Source organism: Equus quagga, chromosome 16 (genome assembly GCF_021613505.1).
Source record: "Equus quagga isolate Etosha38 chromosome 16, UCLA_HA_Equagga_1.0, whole genome shotgun sequence".
Taxonomy (NCBI): Eukaryota; Metazoa; Chordata; class Mammalia; order Perissodactyla; family Equidae; genus Equus; species Equus quagga.
The window spans coordinates 73,529,950-73,535,949 of NC_060282.1; the positions used below are offsets into that span (position 1 = coordinate 73,529,950).

Here is a 6,000-nt window from a genome sequence, read left to right on the forward strand (position 1 = left end):
ATTTCTTTTCTAATATTATTATTTAAAGATGTATATTTCCCTCTAAATAGGAATTGAGCTTCTTCCCAAGAGTTTAAGTAATATTTCCATTATTATTCAGTTATGTATTTTTAAATATTCTTTATGATTTCTACCTTGAACTATGTGTTATCTGAAAATATCTCTTAAAATTTACATTTGTTTACTTTTTTGTATTTTTTAAGTTTAGATTTCAATTTAATTACATTATATACAGAGACATGGTGTGTATCCTATTGTTTCTAAGGAATTTTGTGGTTGGGCTATTTGATGTGGTACGTGATCAATATTTGGAAGTGTGTCATTTGTACATGAAAGAGTAGGTATTGGTTCATTGTTGAATGTTGAGTACTGTTTAGATCTATTAGAGTGTGCTTATTAATTATTATTTTATTCAAAATTTTCATATCTTTACTAATTTTTTGCCTTCTTGTTTTTTTAATTACAGAGAGAATTGTGTTAACATTTCCCATCATGATGTGAATTTTTCCCATTTTCATAATTCTTTCGCTTTATTATATTTTATTTTTGAAGGTATAATTTTGCTACATTTTATTCTCCTTGATTGCCCTTTATTAGACTGATAAAATTTCTTTTTCCCTTATTATCTCTGTCTACAGAGTTGAAATTTAAACACGCTGTTGCTGTTATTTTAGTGATTATGCATTAAATTTTAAAGTAAATACTTGGCTTAACAAGTCTGTTAATGATATAATTTATTATCTATATTTTTCTAAAAATGTATGTATTTTATCATCACCTTTGGGTGATAGTTTGGTTGGGTATTGAAATTTGTGTTGACATTCATTTTATCTCAGGACTTTGAATATACAGTTCTGTTGATTCATGAGTTTTATCGGTGCTTGCTGGGAGTCTTACTGTAATTCTTTCATTGGTAATGTGTATTATCTCTATTGTTTCTTTTGAGGTTTTTTTTCCCTTGGTTTTTGTTTTAAAGTTTTAGTGCAATGGGTTCTGATGTGGATTCATTTTTATTTTCTTGAAGGAAACTCATTATGCTTTCTTCTAACCATCCTGGGAATTTCTCAGTCTTTATTACTTTAATATGCTTCTTTCCATTTTCTCCATTGTTTTATACTGAAACTCCTCTTAAAGATTTGTTGGAACTCATAATTCTATTCTTTATGCCTCTTAACTTTACCATTTTCTTTTTTAAATTTCTTTTGTTATCTTTGTGCATTCCAGGTAATTTTCACAGATTATTTTCCAGATAATTAACTTGCATTTTAGCTGCTTCTAACATGCTGTTTAACCCAATGAGCAACATTCTTTACTAACATAACTCCATATTTCAGTTTCTGAAAACCAGGACAATTCTATTTCATTCTTTTTTAAATACACTTGTTCTTTTATATGGAATCATGCAATGTTTCCTCTTTATGCTTTAATCTCTTTAAAGATTTTTCATTTTATTCAGTCTCTATCATACTGTTACTGTTCTATTTTCTGCAATTCCTGGAATCTAATCCTCCTGTTCATTGTATTGATAACTGTGCCTCAGTACTGAGAGATTTCTGTGTGTTTTGTTAGTTTAGCTTGCTTATCTTCAGTGAGGCTTGTGTGTGTGTGTGTGTGGTTATCCTGAGGAAATATTTCTGTGGTATGGGCTTGTTCGTTTCTGTCATATGTCCCAGAAGTATCAGCAGGCCATGTGGGAATTTCCATGCCATGTCATTTATAGGAATTTAAGCCCCAAGATCATTTAAGGTGGAATCCTATGGTTAGAATTACTGGGATCAAGTTTCTTTGTTACGTTCCTGTGCTATTGGGTGATTTTTTTCTAGATTACTCTTTCAATGAGGATGTGGTAGTCTCAGAGTCTTGACAACATATCTCAACACTTTGTCTGCCAGGATCCTAAGTTTCCTTTCCCTTCACCGTGCAGTTACTTTATCTAAATGCCAAAATTATTATACTAACAAGGCCACTGCCCCTGCAACCTGAGACAGACAGAGTAGGACATCATGTACTAAATGACCTGGTTTTTCTTTAGCCAAATGTTGACATGCTTTTGTTGTTTATCTTTTGAATGTCTTTTTTTTGGTAATTTATTAAAATTGAGGTGTAATTGATATACAGCATTATGTTAGTTTCAGGTTACAGCTTATTGATTTGATATTTGTATGTATTGCAAAATCATCACCACCATAAGTCTAGTTACATCTGTCACCATACATAGTCACAGAACTTTTTTTCTTGTGATGAGAAATTATAAGATCTACTCTCTTGGTGACTTTCAAATATGCAATACAGTAGTGTTACCTATGGTTGCCATGCTGTACATTACGTCCCCAGGACTTATTTATTTTATAACTGGAAGTTTGAACATGTTGACTCCATTCACTCATTTGGCCTACCCCCACCCCACATCTCTGGCAACCACCAATCTGATGTATCTAGGAGTATGGTTTTTTGTTGGATTTTTTTTTTTTTTAGATTCAACATAATGCCCTCAATGTCCATCCATGTTGTTGCAAATGGCAAATGGCACATTGTTGTAAATGATCTTGTTTTTAAGTCACAATTTTACCTGGAAATCTTACCTTTTATTTACATAGTACCATAGAAAAAATGATGACTGTTTGTTAATCTCTATGATGATTTGATCACCCAAATGAGCACCAGGTATTGTAATTTGCTTCAGGCCTAGTGATAGGAGGTACAAAAGCAGATGTAGAAGGCAGGAGACAAACTGCGGAAGGAGCACAGACTTTACAAGAGATTCTCAAACTTTCTTACTTGAACAAATTCTTTGATGTTTTGTCCTTCTGCCATGTGTCTCTCACATACAGGTGGCACTACGTTTACGGATGGGTGGCCTAGTAGACTGATAATGGTCCCAAAGTTCTCAAGTCCTAACCCTTGAAGCCTGTGAATGTTATCTTATGTGGAAAAGATCTTGAGATGGAGAGGTTATCCTGAGTTACTGGATGGATCTTAAATGCAATCAAGTGCCCTTATAAAAGAGAGGCAGAGGGAGATTTGACACAGAGAAGACACACACAAAAACAGAGGAGAAGGTGATGTGAAGATGGAACAAAGAGAGATTTGAAGATACCGGCCTTGAAGAATGGAGTGATGCAGACACAAGTCAAGGAACGCTGGCAGCCACCAAAAGCAAGAAGAGGCAAGGAACAGATTCTCCCCACCAGAGGGAGCATGACCTTGACACCTTGATTTCAGACCAATGATACTGATTTTGGATTTCAAGCCTACAGAACTATGAAAGAATAAATTTATTTATTTATTTTTTAGACATCTACTTTGTGGTACTTTGTTCCAGCAACCACAAGAATTGAATGCAAGGAGTTAACATGATGCCCTTTCTTCAAATTTCAATAGTGGAATAGAGATTGAACCAGCATCTCATGCCTGAGGTCTTGGGATGTGGCCATATAATTCAAAGCACACACGGAGGGGTAGTCACTCTAGCCCTGTGTTCAGGGCATAGGCTCTGCATTCAGGATATCTGGGTTTGAATCTCACCTCTTACTAGTTTTGTCACTTTGGGCAAGCTACTTAGCTCTTTCTATCTAAGTGTATTCATCTGTAAAATGGGAATAATAACAATTACACCCATGCATTAGAATAATGGTTGCAATAACACCTCTTGTAAGAGGTTTTATTATAGTTGAGATAATTCATATAAACTGAGCACAGAGTAAGTGCACAGTAAATGTTAGCTAATATCGTTATCTTAGTCCCAGCATATGGACCATGACCATCATTTTCTCAGATTGCTCTTACTCAACCATAGTCTTTCATTCACATTCAGTTTGTTAATAGGGTTTAAAGAAATTCACTTAGTATTTAAATATTTTGTATTATGGTGTTTGGAGTCAATTTTCTTAAACTGTTGAATTCTTTAAAAAATGACAACACTTTTCTAACTATGATATCAGGTCACAATTTGTCCAAATTTATAATATTTAACTTGAACCATTTTGATATAAAAATACTATAGTTCTTTATCTAGAGATAAATTCAGATTGAAACTTGTAATAAGACTACTTTTAAATAAAACCTCTAAAATATTTAATTTTTGATTAATATCTTATTATTATGTTGAATGTGTAACATAGCATTTCAGGGGGTAGAAAAAGGCTGAATAAATATTCCCATAAAATAACTATTTCTTGGGGGACCTCTTTGATGTTGAGTAAAAAACTAGCTTTTCCATTTTTAGAGAGGTCTACGATTCTAAGATAATCTTTCAAGAATGTTATAAAGAAGACAAAAGTATCAGTCAAGAAGAAAGTTTTCTTTTCTCATTTATGCCTAACTGGCACATTGTAATCAATAGGAAATTGGGAGAGTTTTTAAAGCTTTAGCATGATGGTGTTTTCTAGTCACAAGTGCTGTTCGATGGAAGCTAACAGCGTTAACTGAGAGTCAGCCAGTATAGTCCTGGGCTAAGAGTTACGCAGCAGACAAACCGATCTTGCTGGAGGATAGAGCTTATGTAAAGGCATCTTGGGAGATAAATTTAGAGAAGCAGGTTCTGGCACGTTGGAAAAACTTTGGAGTGATAGTTAAATGCACAGACTTTGAAGTCTTCTAGTCCTGGTTAGCAATCCTTTCTGCCACTTACTGGTTATATGACTCTAGGCAAATTATTTATATTCTTCAATAAAATGAAGATAATATCAGTGTGATCTGCTGGAGTTGTTATAAAGATTAAAGAAACTTATGCATTCCAAGTAATAAGCCTAGTGTCTAGCATTTGGTAAGCAGGCAGTGGGGAGCCAGGGACTGACTTTGAGAGAGGGAGGGACGGGACCAAAAGTTCACTTCGGGCACATCCATTTAGCAGCAATGATTTTGGCTGGCAGGAGATGGGGATGGCTTGGAGGACGGAATTTATGGGCTGACACAGTGCTTTCCAGGAAGGCTTTGTTGCACAAAGCAAAATATACCTTTGGGGTGTACTATAATGGGTACCTCTCAGGGCATTCTTAATAAATGTTTGGTAAAGATGAGTTCATTCTTCCACTTATATCCAAGGTCTATTTAATTTTAATAAAGCAGCGGAACTTACTTCAATATACAGTAAACAAACAAACAGAAAACAGTTACAGAAACGTTCAAGAGCTTTTTATTTATCCAGAAAACAAAATCTGAATATAAAGTGAATGATTCGGTTCAAAATAAGGCAAGGGTATGTTTATTTTTCCTACATGTTGGCAAATATCTGAGTGTTTTGTAGAATTTGATTCCTTTTGGTTCCTTGGTACTGACTTCTCCATTTATTCTTCCTGCCCATTGCACATTGTTTCTGAGTTTCGTAACCAAGTTGCATAAATACACATTTTTTTAGGTAAATTCTGAGAAAAATACATAAATCGGTTTGGCTAACTTTAAAACACGATTTTTACAGTTATATATTAGCTCACCAAAACACTTTACACTTTTTCAAACACTCATGTGATGCAGTAAAAAAATATTGCTTTTTCTATAAACTTTATCTCCAAAAGTTTTCAATTGTCATTACTGTAAACAAGGAGATGCAAAGTTAAACTGAGCTTTCTTCTTTCTTTTCTACAACCTTCGGAGTGGAGAATAGAGACAGCCTTTGAACCACCCTGGGGCCTGGCTAAAAGCCAAGTAGCGGCCAGAGAGAAGCAACATCAATAAATATACAGATTTGCGCTACTAGGAGCGGAGGGTTCCCACAACATTCTCCACCACGCTGGATGCGTGGTACAGCCTTTCTATTCCTTGTAGGTCAGAATTTCTCAGTTGCTTTTGCTGTCCATTGCACATTATGTCTGTGCTTCAAGGCCAGGTTGGAATTATATACTTTTCTTTTCAGCTAAATTTAGAGAAAAATATGTAAATCAGTTTGGCTAACATTTAAAGACATTTATTCCCACAGTTAGATATTGTGCTTAGGTGATTTCTGCCCTTGTATTTTCCTTCCTACAAAGAATACAAATTAATTTTATAATGAGATGGAAAGGT

The 6,000-nt window shown here is 34.5% G+C and overlaps 1 long non-coding RNA gene across 1 annotated transcript in view; it reads left to right on the forward strand.

Moving 5' to 3' along the window:
• LOC124228002 (uncharacterized) overlaps positions 1-3,910 on the forward strand; it is a 119,126-nt gene extending 115,216 nt beyond the window's left edge. Inside the window, exon 5 of the long non-coding RNA XR_006885602.1 lies at positions 2,832-3,910. This is a non-coding gene — a long non-coding RNA (uncharacterized LOC124228002). The remainder of the gene's footprint in view (positions 1-2,831) is intronic.
• Positions 3,911-6,000: the final 2,090 nt, after the last annotated feature.